This window comes from Diadema antillarum, unplaced genomic scaffold, assembly GCF_040938485.1.
Source record: "Diadema antillarum isolate AM-2024a unplaced genomic scaffold, OU_Dant_1.0 scf00000072, whole genome shotgun sequence".
In the NCBI taxonomy this organism is placed as follows: Eukaryota; Metazoa; Echinodermata; class Echinoidea; order Diadematoida; family Diadematidae; genus Diadema; species Diadema antillarum.
This window is the reverse complement of record NW_027270961.1, coordinates 2,260,933-2,284,048: the sequence shown is the minus strand read 5'-3', so window position 1 is coordinate 2,284,048 and position 23,116 is coordinate 2,260,933. Positions and strand designations below refer to the sequence as shown.

At 39.9% G+C, this 23,116-nt stretch overlaps 1 protein-coding gene across 2 annotated transcripts in view; it reads right to left on the bottom strand.

Moving 5' to 3' along the window:
• The window catches only part of LOC139717191 (metabotropic glutamate receptor 3-like), a 70,462-nt gene that overhangs the window by 37,838 nt on the left and 9,508 nt on the right, over window positions 1-23,116 (bottom strand). The gene's annotated exons all lie outside the window — the stretch shown is intronic.

The following is a 23,116-nucleotide window of genomic DNA, read 5'->3' as shown; positions in this document are numbered from 1 at the left end:
GATTACATAAATATAATCTTGCAATAGTGGATCAATTTATGATGATCCTCAACCGCAGAGGATTCTGAAACTGTTCTTCCACTACATAGGCAAACACTTTAATGTAAACAAACGCTAAATGGTATCAAGCGCTGGAAAGATATCATGAGCGCAATCTTTGCAATCGTATTCTATGCAATGCTGAAAACGGAGCGATCAATACATGCTATTCAGGGAATCAGGAAATAGCAAAATTTAAATGTTTGATACCCATCGCGCGCATGTGGCACAAAGGCTGCATTGTGCGTGCTCTGGCCTAGGCGGTGCGACAATGACTACCAGGGAAAATTCGAGTTGAATGTATTTGTGGTTGGAACTAAACCTTACAATAAAGCAGATGATGAGTTTTGCCGAAAGGACCATACAAGCTTGATATGCTATTCTGGAAGCTTATGAGTCCCTATAGAGTATAAGTCCTTAGGGGCTTAATGCCTTTCTCAATGCACTTCAAATCCTTCGGGTAAAACACCATGGTTATTGTATGTAGAATCTCCCGCCAGTCATTCCTTATGCAACGGGAAGTAATCATGGAAAACTGGAGGTGCAGGCGTGCTTTCTCAAAGCTCTTCTATTATACTACACCCACTTGGTATAAGAGATAATGACTTTTAATACACAATGTTCTGACCGGAGGGTGTGGGAGATTATCAGTCTCTTGATAAACGCAAACCTCCCTCAATAGCATGTCAGACCCTAAAGTTAGACCAGGTTGAATCCGACAGCTCTGATGTGTTCACATCTCTCGTGGATATGAAGTTTCACGTACAATGTTTTCAAATTATATATGTATATGTATATGTATATATATATATATATAATGTGTGTGTGTGTGTGTGTGTGTAAACGTGAACATACATTATCCATGATCCGCAATCCGTATATTGTTTAATGGTTATATTAAAATAACACACAGGTCAAGTGTAAAACTGATATGTCAAATTGTTTTAATGCATATTTCACAAAAATAGGAGATGCGATTTGCAAGAGTCATGATCAAAGAACAGAGGAAGAGATTGCAAAATATGTACCGAAAAGGAGTTCCATGTTCTCATTTGAAGATGTTACTGAAGAAGACATTGTGAAAGTGGTTGAAAGTATGCCAATGAAAAACTCATACGGAATGGACACTATTCCAATGACATTGATAAAGCCTGTTATACGTATAATTGCAAAACCACTTAGGTACATATTTAATCTTTCTTTGAATTGTGGTTGCATTCCAGAACAATGGAAGGTGTCAAAAGTTACACCAGTGTATAAAAGTGGTAGTCGAAGTGAGATGGGTAATTACAGACCGATATCTGTTTTGTCTGTTATTACAAAAGTAATCGAAAAGCTCATCTTTAATCAGTTGTATGATTATTTGCATAGAATGATATTATTAACCCAAATCAATCAGGCTTCAGACCTGCCCATTCCACAATGACTGCTTTACTTTGTGTCACAGAAGAAATGCTTCGTAGCTTAGATAAGGGTGAAATGGTTGGAATGGTCTCCATTGACCTCAAAAAGGCATTCGACACAGTCAATCATGCGACACTTCTTCATAAGTTATCTCTCCTTGGATTGAATAGTAATGCATGTAAATGGTTTGGTAATTATCTCCGTGATCGTGTTCAATATACTACTATTGATGGCTCCATATCCGAGCCTATGTATGTAACATGTGGAATCCCACAGGGCTCTACGTTAGGGCCCTTGTTATTCAATGTATACATCAACGATTTGCCTGATTGCATTAAGGAATGTAAGGTCCATTTATACGCTGACGATACATGTCTTTATTTACCTGGCAAAGATCTCGGTCAAATACAAAGAGGTCTCAATAAAGACTTGACGTGCTTGTCACAATGGTTGGAAGTAAACTCACTTGCTTTGAATGTGAAAAAGTGTGAAGCGATGTTAATAGGTTCCAGAAAGAGGATTGGGAACAAGGTATTGAGAGTCAGCATTGACGAATGTGAGGTTCCCTCTGTTACTTGTTGTAAATACTTAGGAGTTTATCTTGACCAACATCTTGATTGGAGCCAACAGGTGGATAAGGTGATAAAAAGCACAGTGAAAAGTCTTTATTTATTGAAAAGAATAAGATTTTGTATAACTGAAAAAACTGCTCTTGTATTCTACAAGTCCATTATTCAGAGCAAATTCGATTATTGCAGCGTTGTATGGGGTAATTTGCGAAAAACGGATTCTGAAAAATTGCAAATCATTCAAAATAGAGCTTTAAAAACTGTCCTTTTGGTTGAACCAAGATATTCGACCTCAGCAATCTACAATTGTTTGTCATTAGATACTTTGGAAAAACGAAGGTATAAACAATTACTACATGTTATGTATAAAATTTCTAATGGAATGCTTCCAGAGTATGTATTGCAATATTTTGAAGAATATGTAACAAATTATTTTCTGAGAAACAGTATGAAAAAAATTGTATTGTATAAGGTAAAAACAGAAGTTGGAAAAAGAACTCTTTCCTTTAGAGGAGTCCAGAGTTGGAATCAGTTAGCCTATGACTTGAAAAGTAAGCTCTCTCTCACCAGTTTCAAACGAGCTCTTGATATATCTATGCTGTAGCCTAAGCAACTGCCCAGGATTTTTTTTTCTCTCTTTCTCTATTTGATATTGTTAACATAACATGTTACCGTAGGTATATGTTCCGTTTTCCTTTTTTTTTTTTTGTATAGTACATATTTTAATTTATCGTTGTTTTTGTTGTTACCTGACACTTGTTCCTTTCTTTATCATTGTATATGCAGTTTGTATGTATTTCTGCTATTTTTATGTTGTTCACGGATTTGCAGAAGAACAGCTTTGCTGAAGCAAATTGCCGTGATTAAATAAAATAAACTGAAACTGAAACTGAAACTGGTTTCATATCTTCAGTGGATAGTGTATCTTCATGAATTATTAATGTGTATTTATTACGTGACATGGCATGATACTCCTGTGACAATTGCTCGTGGTCTTATTTTCTCCAGGGAATTAAGGTTGTGATAGGGTTTTAGATTTAGTTTGATTTAAGGATTAGGATTAGGATTAGGATATGTTTCTTGGTAGAATTTATGTTTGGCTTCGCGTGCAGATAATTATTCCATGGGAGCAATATTGTCGCACGAGAAACTGTCATGGAACCATATGATTATCCTTCGCAATTTGATATGTTCACATCTTCAGTGGATAAGAAGTTTTACACACACACCAGGGGCGGATCCAGGAATTCCGTAAAGAGGGGGCGCGTTTACAAAATTAAAGGGGGGCGCACGCACCCCTCCCCCATTTTTTCTTTTTATTTCTTTTGTTTCAACAAAAAATAAAGGGGGGCGTGCGCCGGTTGTGGTCCTCCCTGGATCCGCCACTGCACACACACACACACACACACACACACACACACATATATATATATATATATATATATATATATATACATATATATACATATATATATACATATAGAGGAATGCAGGGAATGCATTGATAGTCAATCTTGATTTAATGAATAATCCGAATTTTCGAGGAACCTTCCTCTTCTTCAGGGATGACTTTCGCACTGTCATCCCTGAAGAAGAGGAAGGTTCCTCGAAAATTCGGATTATTCATTAAATCAAGATTGGCTATCAATGCATTCCCTGCATTCCTCTGTTGTGACTTTATTATTGCTATTTCTAGTACTGCCAATACGCGGAACAACTACAATATATATACATATAGATATATATACATATATATATATATATATATATTATATGTATGTATATATATGTATATATATATATATATATATATATATATATATATATATATATATATATTTATATACATATATACAGGGGGGTGAGGTCTACCTAGTATGTACCACGTCAGGGCTTAGGGGGATAATTTAGCAGACGGTTCCGTCATCATATCGCTCATGCAATTTGCACACAGACGTCAAGGATATCTTTGGAACCTGGATGGCTATGTTGTCCCTACACATCGCATGAGTCCTTTGTTTGTTCTCACATCGCCGTGATTAGAGCGGATAGAATTCGTTCTTAGGCAGCCATTAGTTATTCAGCGTGGCGTGCTTGAGCTAAAAGAGACCAAATTCCCTCAGCCTCAGCTAGTCTCTGTTCAAGAGCATTCATGTTGCTTCGACCTAAGAATAGCATCGCCTAGTCCTCATAGAAAATCAATGGAGCTAGAGAAATCGCTCACACCGTGCAATCCAAAAAATTAAATCTTGTGCTTTTTTAAGAGCGAATGTAAATGATATCAGCTGCATGCATTTCACTCGTCGTTAATCTTTTAAAGGAGTAATGCTGAGGTAACCACTTTATCAAGGATAGACTTGATTCAAGGATCACTTACTTCAAAGTTTCTGTCAGAATGACCTACCATGCCGACGAGACATCACGAATGCTAGACTGCCATTGACCAGAGAATGGTTGACAATATTTATAGACGTGTTCTTGCTATGTAGAGTAGACACAACAGTTCAGAATGATTATGTTAATGTCCACATATCTCCAAATTTTGAGCATTAATCTATCACTTTTATATTTCTTTGGAATTAAAATTAAACAAAAAATGCATTTTAAGCAATAATCTAGGAGTTCATCATTTCTTCGGAAATGGATATGAAAGCCAATCAGTTATGTTCATTACATCCATGTTAAAAGCATGTACTTTTTGTCAAACAACTTACGATAAAATTCCCTTTTTTAACTTTTGAAAACGTGTGATTTTGTAGAAACATCATGAAACTCTAATTTCAAAGTTCCACTCCACATTGAGTAAGTTGAATGCAATGGGTAAAATGAAACCAGGCGAAAAAAATTATAGATGCCTCATCAAGGTAAGATATGAAATAATAATGTAGTGGAATACAAATCAATGTTCACATATTTACCAAAATGTATTATCAATGTGGCCTCAATCACATATTCAATTCGTAAGAGGCCAATGCCGGAAAACCTTGAAAATAAAAGAGCTTATGGTATTGCAAAACAGAAATTATTTATTGAGAAAGATACCATTCCTAGTGCTACGTCGATATCTGTTCTGTGTATGTGTGTATGTGTTTTGTTGTTGCTGCTGTCGTTTTCTTTCTCCCAAACGGAATATTTAGTGAGGGTCTATGTACAAATATAAATTCAATGATGATTTAAAGTGGAGATAAATGAAATAAAATCAAATCAAATGAAATAAAATGAAATGAAATGAAATGAAATTAAGGGGCAACTTGTGAGGAAATGGTATCATCGCTATCTCTAATTTGCGCACGTGGCTGCTCCTCCTGTCACAACCTTTTTCAGGAAAACATTCAAAACTTTAAATTCCACAATTTTCTTTAATCTGATTCGATCTTAATGAAATTTCTACGATTTTGTTTGCCTGATTTTACTCTTCTTGTCCAGGTCAACTTGAGCATGATATGGGATTGCACTTTAAGGACACAAAGGTAGTTCTCATAGAATATACGTTTGTAGCTGAAAGCTTGGTCTTTTTTTCCAAAATACGGCGTTTCAAGCATCAGTCACAACAGCTTTAGGGCGCACCGATTTAATAAAACATGAATGACGACAAAAAAGAGGTATGCCTTCCCGCCGAAACACGGCTCGTCCATTATGTTTGCTCCATGTTCGCTACCGTCGAAGAAGAGCAAAGAAAGAAGGAGGCGTGGGACTCTGTCTTAAATTCCTCACAAACTACAGCGGCGTAACCTGATATCGCACATTTACTACACGGTAAACGAATAGCGCGGCTCGGTTCTAGCATCATGCTAACAAAATCACGTGACGTGATGGATATTCAAGCGGAAGCGCAGCGGAGAAGAAAATATCAAAGAGTTAAAGTTAGAGGCGGGAATGGCGAATACATGAATAAATATATTGAGCAGGGAGAATGGGAAACAAGGAGGGAACAGACAAAAAAAAAATCTAGCGACTGAAGAGAGTCGTTTGAACAAAATGTAGAGATGTATTAGTAGGGAGGAGAACATTAAACAGGGAAAGAGAAACGAAACAAATAGGAATAGATGCTCTTGAAGCAAAGACATGGAAGAAATGAAGAGATGTAATAGACAGAGAGAAAGAGATTGAAAGTGGAGAGCTCCGGAGATGCTGAGTGGAGAAAAGGTAGAGAGGTGAGAAGTAGTGGGAATGGAGTACAATGTATCGACATGTAAAGGAAAAGAGATCGTGCAAAACGTGAAATTTTCCCAATCACTCCGGCCGAAGTGCAAACCGAAACTACTTTCACGCTTTCAGACTGATGCGCCACAGGAGGTTTCACGTTTAATTACTGGTAAATGCAAAACATATCTCAGTCCACATTGTTACGTGTTTTATTGTGAAGGAAACATGTTGTGTTGCTATACGCTACTTAGATTATCTCCATGCAAGGACTGTGTAACTAAGATTATGTGAACCACGAATATCTAGCACACCCCTTCCATATCTCTCTCTCTCTCTCTCTGTCACAATTATATGAGTAGAATATATATACCCCATATATATATATATATATATATATATATATATATGTGTGTGTGTGTGTGTATGTGTGTGTTTGTTGGAGAGACAGACAAACAGACATAGACACAAAGAGACAGAGAGAAAAAGAAAGAGGTAGTGTGAGCTTTGAAGCTACAGTGGACGATTATTTTCTGTCTCAACCTCCGAAAGCTGTATGCTAGAGGCCATTACTTTCACTCTCATCAACTCCGTTACCTTGATCCCTATGAGATCATGCATGTGTGCTTTTTGTTCTTGTTTTTCGTCCAAAGTTTCATATTGAAAGAGAGAGACAAATAGAACACTACCATCACCTCAAATTATGGGCATGCATGACTACATCTTTTCCTATATAACAAGCTAAGAAAAAAGGTAAGTTTTCTTGTGGTTGTCAGATGTACTTCTATCTACTTCCTATTCGCATTTCGGGCACTGCCATCTCTCTGCTATGAATCTTTAAAATACTGAAATCAATGTCAGCTGCTTTTATCCAATATCTGAGCCTCTTTCCTCTCCTATTTTTTTTTTTAGATTTCTACGTCATCCTTCTACCGCTTTTATTCCTTTAAAGAACCTTTAAAAATAGAAAGAATATCATCTATTTTAGTGACATACGATGCAGACATGAATGAAGTTTGTGATTTGAATGATGATCAAATAAACACCACTGATTAAAGTATACAAATGTCGATTTGAATTTTAAACAAAAAATGCATTTTCTCTCATTGTTTATACCGCAAACTTATACCGCAAACAACACTTCCTTTTTTAATCCGCTCAGGTACTATATATCTGTAATAATGTTCTGTTAAACATGTCATTCTTTTTCTTCCCGATTCTAATATAAGAGAGAGAAGGAAAACATGGCAGTGGCGGATCCAGGGAGGAGCGCACGGTTAAAAACAAATGGGGAGGGGTGCGTGCGCCCCCCCCCCCTTAATTTTGTAAAGGTGCCCCCTCTTTACGGAAATCCTGGATCCGCCCCTGCATGGGATACGAAATTTGTGTGAATGAAAACATTCCCATCTCTCATCGAGTTTCGTTCACTCTGCAGCCTCTTCAGGTTCCGAACATACACACACACACACACATGTACATAATGTGTGTGTGTGTGTATGTTTGTGTGAGTGTGCGTTGCATGTTTGCCGAGAAAAGAATGAGTAAGGGCCGCTTTATCTCATCATTGTTGTATAACTTATTTGTCAATTACCTTTGCTAAGCAATCGCGTTTCATTTCGCAGTATCGCATCAAACGGAACAGTAATGGAACTCTTTTGTTCAGCGTAAACGGCCAAATATTTCGATCAGATTTCGTTTACTGAACAAACCCTGCTTCAATCGATTATACCAGACCAGAATAATGGTAGGCATTCATTTCATGATACTAAAAAGCATCATTACCCATTAATGCTTACTGAGAAGCGCGATGGCTGCACGGATTTCATCCGCACTTAGGGAGTTGTTTGAATGAGTCAGTCGACTCAGCACGTCCCTGCTGTCCAGATGGAGCGGGTTGTCTGCCCCACTGGCATCCCGTGACTTGGGACTAGACTCCCTACAGTCCCGCTCAGAATAAACAATTATCTCGCTCAGTTGTTTGTAGATGTAATACGCATCGAATCACTTGTACAAGCACTCGATAATGGGTGGGCAGACATGTTCTCCATTTCACAAATTGATAGGCAATAGATGATGAATGATGATAAATGGACCGTCCCAATTTTCGACGAAATTACTACTGTTCGTATTGATCCAATGCAGTGCGACTTGCACGACATGAGACCAAACACGAGTCTTTTTTTTTTTTCTAGACGAAAGCGTTCGATAAAGATACTGTCGTGATAGCGGCTGTCACGTGGTCCTTCAGCCATCGTCTGTTTGAAACGGTTCCCTGCGGCTCCCATGTCGTTAGGGCGCCAGTGATTGGATACAGCATGTCCATACTAATCGACAACTTCCCTCAGAACAAACTATACCCCAGCAAGAAAACGGGTAAATTAGAAATGCTCCTTCACAAGGGGAACTTTTTTTTAGGAAACAGCAGAAATACCCTGCTGAACCTGTTACAGAATACTGATTGGTAGAGATGCTGTAATCACGACGATATTAAGAATTATACAACATGATTGATATTCCGCTCAGACATCAAAGTCTCAATTCCTCCACATTTGTCCGACCTCATTTGTAGTGCAGTCTGTTTTGTTTTGTTTTTGTTAACATATCCACAGTGCAATAGCTGATGATTAACGATACTCATGAGAATTCAACTCCCGAGTGGTGTCATAATGGCATCACTTGTAAAGGAATCGGATTGTGGTTTGAAAGTAGGGAAATGCCGGACACGTTCCTCCCCAAGTAATAACAGTTTTTGGAACACTGTAGAATTTTCACGTTCCCTGATTTTGGTTCTGATTTCAAGTTGATAATTCAGCAGGAATGCGGAAGTATGATTACTGCACTTTTGTCTTTGGACCCCTTCGCTGGAAAGTCTGATATCGACAACGCTAATGTCCCTGATTTCACTTGTGATTCAATTACTAACAGGTATTTGATGATACGGAAACATCTGAGTAGCATGAACAATACGATTATTCGATTTCATTAGGGGTTGCTGTAACATCAAATTTTGTAATGTGTAGAATCACAAATACTCATGTCGAGGTACTTTGATCATCTTCCACAGTCACGACAGTGAAACGATTTTTTTTTTCGTCGCAGACCTTTTTTTCTTATACTCTCACCGATCGCTGGCAAACGTCGGTCCTTGGTAATTTGTTTGTTTATTAGTTTGATTACCTCGCCATTCTAAGGTGTGTAGTCGAGTTTGCAAGCAACGTTTATGGTGCAAGTTGGTGTCTGCATGAACACTCTCTGTGGCTGTTACCACCACGTCCACGCCCACTGCTGCCAATACTACCTCGTCCAGTGAAAAGCAGCTCAGCAGAGTCAGAACCCAGTTCCTACGTACTTCCCTAAACACTTTCTTATAGCACTTGTTTAGGGTCAGAACATTCGCATACTAGTACCCAAATATGAAGCTATCGACTATCTATCTACTGGAGTGTTCCTCACCAGGAATGTGGGGTAATACACCTGCTCGGTCTAACCTTGGTCAGTTAATTGGGTCATTGAGACCCAGGGCAGTGGAAAAGGCAACGTCATCCTGTTAGGAACGCATTCCACGTTTGCTGAATTTGGGTTGAGTCGTGACAACAAATCTTGACCACACTGAAGGACATACAAGGACAAGGTTAACGTAGTCTACGGTTCAGCGAGGGTTACGTAACAGGAAGATGAAAAGAAATGTCGTAGAAGAAGAGATGGAATGTGAATAAGACGAGACAAGACAACAGGTGGTGGTCAATAGTGGAGTAACATGGGTCGGGTGGAACGACATGGATGTTGAGAATGAAATGCAAAGTGAGAATGTGGGCAGCGGGGGGGGGGGGGCGGCACTGGAAGAGAGATTTGTGAGATGGAGAAGAACCACAAACAGATAAACACCTTCTGAGGTCAGTTTCTTGCAAACAACGAGTAGTCGACTATCGAAGATCTTATCGCATTTTGCTCTTGGTTGACTATTTAATGTTTGTCGAACAATAAATGGATGCAGAGGTCGGAAGTTTGAACTCAAGTACCAAGTCTTAACGAACTCAGGCATGCCTGCTGCCAGGTTAAAAATCAATACATAGAATAAATGCAACGGTTTATCACAAGGCTTTACCCTCAAAGTGCTTGTACAGCATGCAAGTTCTTTTCTGCTGTAGCCAACCGCATCACCAGAGAATACTTTGGCTTGCCAGGATCTTAAAATGTACACTCAAAATTTAACTCCTAATCGTTTCACAGCGTTTACCAGAGGATGTTTGTACCCTCCAAAATTAGACTTGGAGGATCCTGCCAATGGCTGCAAATGTAGCTGTCACGCTCCGATGAATGGTGATAAGTGTGATAGTGGGATTGTGTGAATGTGTGTGTGGGAGGGGGAAAACACTATTGCACACACAAGAGACATAGAACTCAATCTCTGAATCTTGACGTCAAAAGGACAGCAGCAGTGGGGTGTTTAGGGTGGGGAGGAGGCGGGGAGGGGGGAGGGGAGGTCGACCCTTGTGATACAAGCTCGCTCTTGAAATGGTTCCCAGACAAGGACTCTGACGTTGTAAAGACGCGAAGGTTCAGCGCTCTTAAGGACGCGCCAAAGTAGAGGAGCCCCGAGCTAAGAGTTATGAATTATTCGCAACGTCGGAAAAGAAAAAGAAAAAGGGAAGAGCCAAGATCCTCATGAGACAATCACGGACCGGTTTCCTGTGAATGTTCAGGAAGTCAGACAAGTGTCCCGAGGATTTGGTTACTGCATGATTGAAAGTATGTTGCGGTTGTTGAGTTATCATTTATCTAGAAGTCAGACTCATTTTGATAATGTGTGTTCACCAGTAAGTAGGCAATGATCAGGTTTTTGTAGTGGCGCCTGCTTTCTTCGACTGCTCCACATCAACGGAGGCGGCCAAACATACTCCGTAAAGCGAAAGAAGCTACAGCTGCAGACATTGCGTCTTTGATACTCTCTTGAAGTGACTTAAGTGACTTGATTATGACTATATTCAAAACGTTGGGAAAATGTCACAGCTGAAAATCCCTGACTGATAGTTCTAGCCACAGAAATATTTCTGTCAAACTTCCAACCGTAATTCTGTGGGTTGTTGTGTTGTTTTTTTTTTTTTTGCTCTAATCTGGCCGTTTGAGATCTAGTTAGTTAGCATTTTCTTCTCACTCACAGTAATATTCACTAAGGAGCTGAAATATTTAAGTGTATCGTAGGCATGAGAAATTTCTCCTTAAAAAGACTCTAAACAGTAATTCCGTACTCTCTACTCAAGCACTTTACAAATTTTTTCTAGTAGGGTAAAAATGATAGCTAGCGAAAATCCCAAATCACATCGGATCTGACGACTCCAAATATCATGATTTACACAGTTGTATTCTTTGAAGCAGCATAAACACAACACGTGCTATTCGGTGACATAATTGTACACATTGTATTCTGAACGCGTGAAGCGCATGAAATCCACAATTCTAATCTACATGCTAACGCATACACACACACACACACACACAAACACAAACTAGCAATAGGTACTTGAAGGAGTACCCCGCAAACACATGCAAACACACACACACACACACACACACACACACACAGATAGAGTAGCACTACCGCACATTTACAGGTGGTTATGAATACCATAACCAGCGTCTTCCATGTGATATGTTCCTCGCGAGAATAATTTTTAATTGACGCGTATCAATTGGCTCTATAGGAGAAAAGCCCGCTATATTTTTCTCCTGGAGTATAAAAAGAGAATATAACTGGTTCGTGTCTCGCCTGTAGCAATGCACGAATCCCCGACACAACGACACAGCGATTGTACGAAAGGCGATCCCTTACAACGTAAGAAAGAGAGATTGAGCTGGAATGAAAGAGAGGGAGAGAGAGAGAGAGGCTAGCTTTGTCGTCATGCGAGGTTTTGATATATACCCTCAGAAGTTGGACTGCTAACAATAGCGATGTCATCGGAACGGATGCTCCCCGAATATTTGATCGATTTATATCTATTTTCCCTTCAATCGTTCTCTATATCTCTCGTCTATGAAATAAGCGTCCTAAAAATATCATCCAAAGTAGGATCACTGTAGCAAGGTGCACAATTTGGTTATCACGATAAAAAAGAGAAAAAAAAAATGTGTCCATCTTACTTGGGGAGAATAAATTGTAAATGATACCTACCATGCCGTAAAAATAGGGCACACCTAGAATCAAGTGAACATCTAAAAGTTGCTTCAATTGTAATAAAAAGGCAGGTGATAGTCTACTCTGATAAACAACAGTCAGACAGTGTTCTATCGTTCATCATATTTTTTTTCAATTTCAGATTCAAATTCAGATTCAGATTCATTTATTGTCCATATAGGAAATTCTTCTTGTTTAAACGGCTTGATTTACTCTAACTGAATGCTGGACTGAAAACCTCACAGTCCTATGGCATTTACATCACTCTCTCTTTTTTTAGTGCTGATTCAGGGTTAATCAGAGATTGTTAAACAGTGTAGTGTTCATGAAGCACGCAAAGAGCCACTTTACATCTCTCAAGCGTTTGTTTACTTTGTCTGCAATGTGAATGACTCGTGAATGATTCACCTGTCAAACGCTTCACTGAAAAGAAAATCTCGCAAGTACACATATTGCATTTAACTGCAACGTTATAACCTACAAACCAAAGAAAATAACATACAACAAGAAAATAAAATGCTTGACTTTTACCTTTCATTTTGTAGGACGGAAACAAAATCATCACGAAATTCTGTGTCTGGCCACAACTCTGGAGTTGATGCCCTTAAAGAGAGAGTAAACAAGGTTGTAATAGCTTCAAGTGCAAGATGAATGTCGCTCGATGAGCCTACGGGAGGAAAATCTAACGACCACTCTTGTTTTATGTCCGCACGTATATAATATCACTTTCTACAATGGCGACTCCGACCATGCAGAATGATAGTAAAAACGCCTGGGAAATGCCACTCAAAAGTGATTCTCACTATTAAAGAAAATATCTTGCAACTATTTCTTTCCGGAGAGAAGTATTTTGACATCAGCCTGTCTATATCTTGAGGCCATTTCGTGGCAGTTTGAATCCAATAAAATGTCAATCTTGCTCGTAGAAAGACAAGATAAATGTTGCGAAGGAAAGCTCGCAAAATTAATTTCCTTGGGGACGCAAGATTCCTGAAAGACATGGCGTGTATCGTGTTGCCTTATTTTTTTTTCCTCGTGCGCCTGGCGGGGTTACTTCACAACCTGCATAATGGTTGGCCTCCTAATGATTATCTAAGTAAGATCGAGGTTTGCAGTGCATCAAATTGGCAATGTCTTCCACGGTGCTATCGGCTAGGCGAAGACACGTGATATGAAGCAGTATTATCATTAGTGTGTGTGTGTGTGTGTGCGTGTGTGTGTGTGTGTGTTGTTGTTGTTGTTGTTGTTTCCTCTTTTTTTTGGGGGGGGGGGCTTAAGTCACATTTTAACTTACGGTTTTAATTTTTGCCGTAGTCATGATGATGATTTCTCGCAATGATCAGCTAACCGTTACTATGAAACACGTTTCAGTTACGATATCGAGCATATATGACATCATCTTACGCTCTTAGTCCAGTCATCTTCAATCACGATTTTCCAGAAAAGTATTGTATCATGAGAAAAAAAAAGGATTCAAAAGATTATAAAATGACTTTGCGGTATGGAGCACTTCAGGAGCGAAAAATGACCGGAATTGGGTTTACACAACAGCCTGGGTATTCTAATCATGATTAGTGAGGATGTCCGAGCTCCTCATACTTATAGAGTTTTAAGCACACATGCACACACACACACACACACACACACACACACACACACACACATATATATATATATATATATATATATATATATATATATATATATATATATCTACATACATACATACATACATGGACAGCTATTGCCGTTGTTTGTAATTCGCTGATGCATTCCTCCAAGTTTTAGCAGGGCGCAGCGTTTCTTTATTTTTTTTTTTCGGATAAAGATACGAAATGCACTAAATTGGGAAGTGTGTTCCGCTAAGTTAATCCTTTGGTTTCCACTCAAATGCCCCTGAAATCACCGCAAGTGATGGGGGCCCCCTAGATTTTATAACGATCGTTTAAGAACAAATTCAGCTCCTAATTGACGCGGTCGTGTTTGGTTGAGCCACTCCCGCTCCGAGCTCGCTGTCCTAGAGCAAATCGACCAACACCGCCACTAAAGAAGATCCTCAGAGACTGAAGAGAAGTCCTTGTCTGTCAAAGATGAGATACAAACAGTCGATGTAAAAATACACCTGTTATTTCATGCCTGACAATCATTATCACTGAATACATCGCTGAAATTATGATGAAAAATACACGAGTGGGATTGTGTTTTGTAATCTAAGATGAGCCCTGGGAGACTGATTAAAATTGATTGATTTCGTTTGGGAAGAGTAACGTCTTTGTCCAGGAACCAAAAATATAAAGAAGAGGGGATTTTCCGTACATGCTTACCGCCCTGCATGAATACTCCAGTGCCGCATAATGTCAAGTTACAGCATTGTTTATCAGTTAATCAATATAATAATGTGCTAAAAATAACGAAATTAACTTCTCAAACTTCCTTCTTCTGAGCTCTTCTATAAGCTCTAATAATACCTGTTTTCTGTCACATCTAACATCTAGCATCTGATCAACAACGCCTCCACACAGCTTGCGACAACCAGATATAGATGAGCTGTCTCATTTTAACTTAAAGCCATCTTTCATTAGCAACTGAAGGATGATCGTCTTAGCTTAACTTTCCAAGAACCTGTTTTTCATGCAAGCAGGGAAACGCTAAGTACATAACCGGAATCCACTTTTGTGGATGAACTTCCAAAATGAGCCTTAACTATCACGACCAACCCGGATCGAATTTAAGATTTTCTGTGGCTTTGAGCAATCGATGAGTTCTCCCTTTAAGAGGAGAACGACAGTATAGGTCAGCTACTCCTGCTTGTTAACTGCCCGAAGAACTTCGCTTGCATCCGCCGGACAGCCGTCGTTTGGAATTCCATACCACACATCCTGAAGATATAATCAATAACTTTCCCTGTCCATCGTTTTTCTTCTCTCAGAAGTAGAGATGTCTCGTTTCCGTGTGAGAATATAGAATGTGTCTATTTGCTCAAAGGTTCGTAAGATTGCGTGTTTATGTGTGTATTATGTGTGCTAATGTGTGACAAATTATCGGTGGTTACAGCAAATCATGTGACAGAGATGCCTCAAGAAACTGCTTTCTTCTGGTTAGAGAATCTTGGGATAACGTTGTGTCATAGTTACTTGGCTTGTTTGTTTGTTTGTCTGTATGTTTCTCTTTGTCAAGTAAACATGCTGAGGAGACTGTCTTAGCTAAACGGTCCACAGTTTTGATGCGTATCATAGTCCTTACGTATAGCATAATATATTTACGCGTATATCAATGTAAAGGGAAACGGGAAAAATCACAAACACCGAGAAAGCCCCAACGTTAGGATAGACAAGGTGGACTACAGGCAACGTTGTTGCAAATAACGTGTTGTCAAGTTGGTGTTCTGTGACCAGTAATGTAATTTACCAAAGGACGATGTCCATCATACACTTAGTCATCTAGATTGGTCAATTTGTAATTTCTTCCATAAGATGAGCTTGACTCTCTGATGAGTATGCGGAAACTTCAAAGAAACTGCAGGTAATGTCCATTTACCTGTTTTATTACTGCATTTATTAAGAATTTTCTCCTTTTTTCTGCATAATGGTACATATTCATTGCCTCTACTGCCAACATGTGGGATAGTTTGTAGCTCTGAGATACTTTACTGGCCTACAGACAAGGATAAGAAAATAGATCTTGGAATCTAGGCAAAACTCGATAAAAAACAGCAAGGACAGATCCTATTATTTACCGTACCAACAAGAACAAAGTGTTCCGCCAAATGGGAATGAAGTGCTCCCTCTAGGGCACGCCTTTAAGGTATGATAAATTTCACTCGCTCAAAGCAAATTAAGGCTTGTGATGATGGCGTGTTGGTATATTAGTAACCAACTCTCCCTATTGCTTTCGGCTTGGCAGACATCCTTTACTGCGACTTCGCTCCCAAAACTAAATGCGGTAGAAAAAACGAAAACATCATCTACATTTTTGTTGGAGTCGAGGGCATAAAGGTGATTATTGATCTTCCGAGTGTAAAATTGCAAGCTCTTTCCATCTTCTTTTTTATCCAGTTCTATCTCTATCTCTCTCTCTCTCTCTCTCTCTCTCTCTCTCTCTCTTTCAGGCCGTTGTGCTCTTTTCATGTCACGCTGCATTTTCCAACACTGCTTGAAAGAAGAATGAAATAAAAGCCGAGCGAAGAGTACCAAAGTTTCGCCAGAAACCATCAGCAACTTAATGTCTCGGCAGAAAAGCCACGAGATGATGTTGCGGGTATCAGAGGTGATAATCAACCATCCAGAACATGGATATGGTTAGCGCATCTAACCGCAATTGCGACGGAGCGGTTTGTTTTGACAACTGTACTCGATCTTTTTGCATCCTTCCGTCAAGGAGGGTGAAGCGGCTTCGCCATACCGGTGGGACCTGAATGAAATAGCCTGTAAAATTAGAAATCAGGTAAAACAATAGAAAGCGGTTTCAGCGTATGATGCGTAATGGCCTGCAATAATATTTCGGATGAGAACGAATGGCGCCGTGAAATTACAGAGGCGGTAGAATAACGACCCGGAAGTGATTATTGCTGATCACTATCCGGAGGTACTTCCCATAATTCCCTGTGTGGGCGAAACCTTCTCCAAGTCAGCCTCTGACTTGAGATCAACTCGTACACGTTAAAAAGATTGTTAATTCTGCGAGGTACGATTTGCAGCACTGATAGGGCCAAAATTATTTCAGAGATTCTAGTGGACTGATATACATTTTTGAGAAACATCGTATATGTTGCAGACTCGACGTCATCTTTTTATCAGTGTTAAGACACAAAATTCCGTTTTTCTAACCTCTTCTCTTTAAATCCTGGAGTGACTTCCTCTCAGTCATGCAGCAGCTATAGGTGAACGTAGGTTGAACATGCTTCATCCCACAGTATTCAAACCGAATAGAATCTGCCGAACAGAACACTACCAGTGGACATTTCTTCGGTTTCAGCATGGTTCGGCTCCCAGGGGTTTGCGGCATGATGAGAGTGATGTAAAATTTCGTCAATCTTCACCTATTTATTTCGTCAGCCAGTGAGTTCCTGAGGCATGAGAATCATAACTTGTGCCCTTGATGATATATAAGTGATATATCGCACTCACAAATATGTTGTCTTTGCATACTGTATCTGGTGTCTTTCTCAGTGTCAGCATTGTGACATTGACAAAATGGCGCCAAACGCTTTAGTCGGCTGTACACAGCGCGCGCCAGCTTCTCCTCAGTGAAGCATGCTAAATTCATCTTATCCCTAAACTGTCACCATGGTAACTAATAACATCCTGTCGCCGATTTACACCATGCTTCACTTGTGCCTCCAAACCTTGCATTCTTAACGGATGTCTGACAGGGAGTGCCAGTAAGGTAATGCCGCGAAAGATACAATGACTGATAACCATCTAAAAAAATTAAGGCGCGAAAAGGGGGGTCTAAATATACGAATCTCGAAAATTTGCGTTCCGATCGGGGCGTTTATGTAGTCTCGCCTCGTCTAAAACCAAATTAGGGTCAACCTGTAACCTAAGTTTTTCTCTGTCACTGCAAGCAGTGCACAAAAAATGACTACATCATCTAGTTGTGCGTCTCAGAATGTAAACGAACGTAGTTCTTAGATAGGATGAGAGACCTCCAGATATTTTATCATCATTTTTTCATTACTGCGTTGATGAAAAGTAAATTACATTTTCAAATTGTTCGAATAGGTTCAAAATAAGCGAAATGTTGGGAATATTTGGTCTAAATTGCTACGAGTTCAAACCACTTCACCAAACCTGATTGCCGATCCTAGTTTCGATTTTCTCATGATGTAGGATGTAAAAGTTTTCAAATGCAAAGGGTTCATCGCGTTTGTAGTTTCTCAAAAACATTTCACAAAGTTTCAAGAAGTTAATGTATAAACAATGGCTGGGGATGTTTCTTTTTTCTGGAGATGTCCAGCAACGAAATATTGGTTAAGTAAGAATGAAAGCCGCAAAATTTTTACTTGACCAACTGCGGCTCAATCTCTTTACCTGCTGAAAGACACTGATACTCGATAATAGTATGGTTGACCCAAACCAAAGATGATCATTATGATAGGCATGTTGATGTCTTTTTCACAATCTAATCAAGTAATTTAATACATCTGTACATCTATATAATTCTGTGACAAAGTTTTCTGAATAAAGAATTTTAAATATGAGTGGAAAGAGTATCAAATTTAAATGGAGATTATGTAACATCAGCCAAAAATCCCTTAAAAAGACCTTTATTATTACTTTATTTCATAATGAATGATTAAGTACTCTAGGTGATTGTTGTGAGAGGGTGTGGAATTTCTTTGACTGAGCGACTACTTCCAGGTTTAGAAGGTTCCTGCCAGCCAAATTGCGTTTCACCGTGTAAGTTGGGTTCGTTCGTATTAAAAAGACCTTTATTATTACTTTATTTCATAATGAATGATTAAGTACTCTAGGTAGTTGTTGTGAGAGGGTGTGGAATTTCTTTGACTGAGCGACTACTTCCGGGTTTAGAAGGTTCCTGCCAGCCAAATTGCATTTCACCGTGTAAGTAGAGTTCCGTTCGTATACCGGAGAAGCAACTACAAGAAAACAACCCTGAGCTGCAAAGATTAATTTCCGCTGGTGGCAGTATCGCTCTGATCGCAGTGTCGACAACCGAGAAAAGAGGCAACGGAAGACAACATCGCTCCATATAGCCTCGAGATTTATATTTTGTTGGAGTAAGCAAAGACGCTTCTATTCATCCCCCGGAGCTGGTAGCAGGGATAGTGGTCCTACCGTGGACAATGGAAAACATACGACATCTCACCTCTTTGTGTACGAGCAACAAGTATTGATTACTTGAATGTCACTACAGCGTCATTGTCAGGTTGTGAGAATCTGGAAAACAGGATTGGTAATTATCAACGGAGGGGATCCAGACGACCAGAAATAAACCAAAGGTGAGCTCCCCGGTCGTAACATCTCATCTCTGGACAGGTTTACAGATTATCCGGAAATATATGTGGCGCTCATGGTTACAAAATAACACATGTGTGACGAAAAAAGTCCAAGGAATATCCTCTATGCAGCCGAGCTCAGGATGTGTTTCAAATTCCATCATAAAAGGGATACATTACATTTCAAAACTGAAGATTTTACAAAAGCGACAAGAAGTTCGAACGGTTTTGGGTGTATGAGTCTAATGAAAAGGAACAAAATATGATTTCATTTTGTTGAATTACACACATAAAAATGATAAGGCAGGCTTCTTGTTAGCGTCAATCACGGTGAGGGTGTCGAGAGATTTTTTTTTGACAGTCTCACAATTCTTAGCCTACGGTCTGGTCCAAAAGCTGCAGCATACTACAAATCACTGTTTGATGAACCGGACAATGGCTAAAATGATCAGTATATAGGACGATGCGGCACCAGCTGGAATCACCTATATACATGATGAATACACAATTGAACGATGATTAAAGACATCGTTTTCACAGGTTTCAAGATCCATCCTACCAAACTGCCATGATGATATATGATGTTCTGCTTCCTAGAAAGAGTGGACAGATCGCTTGCTGCCACGATGTTCTTTTTTTCATTGCCAAAACATGCATGGAATTCGACGATATTGTCATTAAATGTTACATTACATCTCTACAACTCCAGTCACCACTACAAATAACAAATCGCAAATGGTTACGACATAATATCATTATATTTAGATACAGTGTAATCATGATTTATTTTGTTAAATTTGTGATCCCACTGGGGTGTATCCTATGATGAATAATAGAAGCGTTTGATACCAACGTGCTTAAATGATCGCAAGATCATATTTTCGCACAGTGTAAAAAGGGGAGGCGAACAGGTACGTGTGTGGTCGTGTTTGCATGAAAGTTATTTTCTACAGAAAATCATATTACTGAGATTGCTCTTCTCTCAGGCAGCAGGTATGTGACGTCTTTAGCGGGAGGACCATCCGCAGGTGCACACAATGGCGTTCTGTCCATCACGTCTGGAAGGCATCACTGGAGACCACTCCATCTCTTCCTCTGGAGGGAGGGATATGTTTTGATCCACCTTGCACAAATAGGAGACGTGCTCTAAGGGGGCGGCTCCTTACCCGGTTTACACAGCTCCATGATTTGGGGTCAAGATGATCTCCCAAAAAGCTCATTTGCATAATTGTCCCGGTTAGGATATCGTGTCATCCCGATTCAGGTCCACTGATAATACGCCGTCATCGTGCTTGAATTCTGCTTGGATATTTCCCAAGGGGGAAATGCTGACCCCCTCTCTCTGCCCAAAGCCTCCTTGATGAATATTGTAAATATCATGAAATCCCACAAATGGGTATCATCTAAACCAGGAATGACAAACAGACTGAAGAGGGACAGTCAGAGTTCAAGCAAACCATCCCTGGACAAGAAGATCATATTCGTCGTGAAGTTATCGCACTATGGAAAGTTTACATCACGGTAGACCTACTTCGTTTGAACTGTAGGAGCACTTTCCAACTCACCACAAATAACCTTAATAAGATGCCAATAAGAATTAGCACATGACTTGCTAATGTGCATGCGAGAAGTAACAGACATAAGATATCACTTCAACAGGTCACGAGTCTTGATCTCCGACCCTTTGGGAAATTGATTGTCATTTTTTTTTGCCTTAAATACTCCTTCAAAATACGTAATTTATTGTTTTCTGTCAAGGTTTATGTCATGTGTTTGCAAAGAATCTCACGCTTGCCTAATGATACGTGACTTATAAATATGCGTTACGTCAATCCAAAAGTTCTTGCAAAAGCTAAACACTGTCGACAATAGTGCAGATCTATAGGTACGTATATACTCTTTGTACCTTATCAGGTCACTTACGAAATTATGATGTTCTTAGATAAGCCTCTTGCAGACAGGATGCACGAAAACAAATCCATTTGAGTTTTAAAAAAACCCCGCACATTAATATACGATAAGATGAAATGCTGAAGGTGTTTCAAGCGTTAGATTTGGAATATTCCTGGACACGGGATGACGTAGTTTGTCATGACCCGATGACCTGTACAGACTATAAAGACACAGAACATCGCACCACTGTACCTCAAATATTGATGATGAAAAAAAGAAAAGAGTATAAAGGCGGGAAACGCGATTGATCATCATCCACTTAGAGGAGGGGCCAATCACAGAATGTCACGTGGACGGGGTCACGTGGTATTTCCTCCAACGTGCATGCATCACACTTGGTACCTTTAGCAGCCTGCATCGTAGATACCCAAGACTGCTCTTCAATGGCGGATCTGGGATCCTCTTGAGTATTCCAATCGATATTCCTTCACGAGCTCCCAGAATAGACGAACCGATGTGCAGTGCAGCCGCTTTTACTTCAGTTCCTAGCCTGTCATGAGGAATCTCTGTCGAAATCGTATAATCTTTCTCATCTTCTTATCTATTTTAATCTGGGATTGTGAAACAAATGGTCGTGACAGTCACGGACGACAAACAAGATATTCACGAGATGTGTACATACTAAGACCGGGACGGCTTGAATACTCTTAACACGACATAGATATGAGAACAAACCTCTTAAAAGAACATGTCATAAGACAAGATGAATGTATAAATAGAGCCACTGGAGGCAGCCCGATCTATAAGCTTACTCGTGATATGACCAGTGTGAACAACGGAGACATTTTCGGAGCTTTGTCGGTCAATCGAAGCGGTGAAGATTCGGATGTGATATCTAGCCCATGGCGTTAGGGAAGAAACATGAATAATTGCTTGCCGCTGTCACCAAGAAGTGGCAATATCAACCGATCACATAAGAAACACTGCGGTAGACTTGGCGGACATTATTGTATATATTCCCCTCCCTACCACCTGTCCATATCTTGCCGGAACATTCTATATTTAATACCGTTTCCATTCCACAAGTGTCTCATTCCTGCCCCACCCCAACTCCAACATCACCCCATTCCAACCCCAACAAGTTCATGCAGCTCTCCTCGGTGACCATCCCAGCTACACCCTTTTCCAACCCACATACATGCATGGCTACCCCTGATGACGACGGCTAACAGCCGGAGGAATAATGATCATGACCTACCCTCCTGTTTGCCTCGCCAGCCGGGGACAGCTCATCGGTAAATACCTACAGGGCTATTAAAACAACTCCGTCTTTCCGCAGCCTCCCCCCAAGCAAACCCACCCTCCTTTCCAAAGCCAAATCGATGCGATCCCAGCTCCCCGAACACAATGGCGATATCTCCGGCCCCATTGCGGGGGTAAATATTTATTGCTTTGATTAAACACATTAATGAATTAAACTAGCTGCTTGTCCACTAAAACGATCTTTAAAAAGCAATCGTGTACTTCGGATGAGTCTCACCGTACAGCGCAGAAGCATGTTCAAACAGTACGGCCCTCCCCACGGTGATTGGTTTATTCTGAAACTGAAAATGGATATCGATTGCCAAATAGAAGGAACGCCAGAAGCCTGAAGGACTCATCTGCTTTCCAACCTCAATTCGGGCATCCTCGATGGTCCAGTAGTACGAACGGTTGGTGGTGCTTCGGAGATATTGCATCCTGATGGCTTTTAGGGTGTTTACCTTTGGAGTCTTATGAATGTTGCGCAAATGCGATTACACCCCAATTCCTATCAATATGCCAACTATGAAATGTAATGCAAACATCAGCAAGGGATACAGAACACTGCCGGAAGTGTCACTGTTCTACGTCATCCAAAATTAAGAGGAAGTTATATCTTAAAGCGAAAGACAT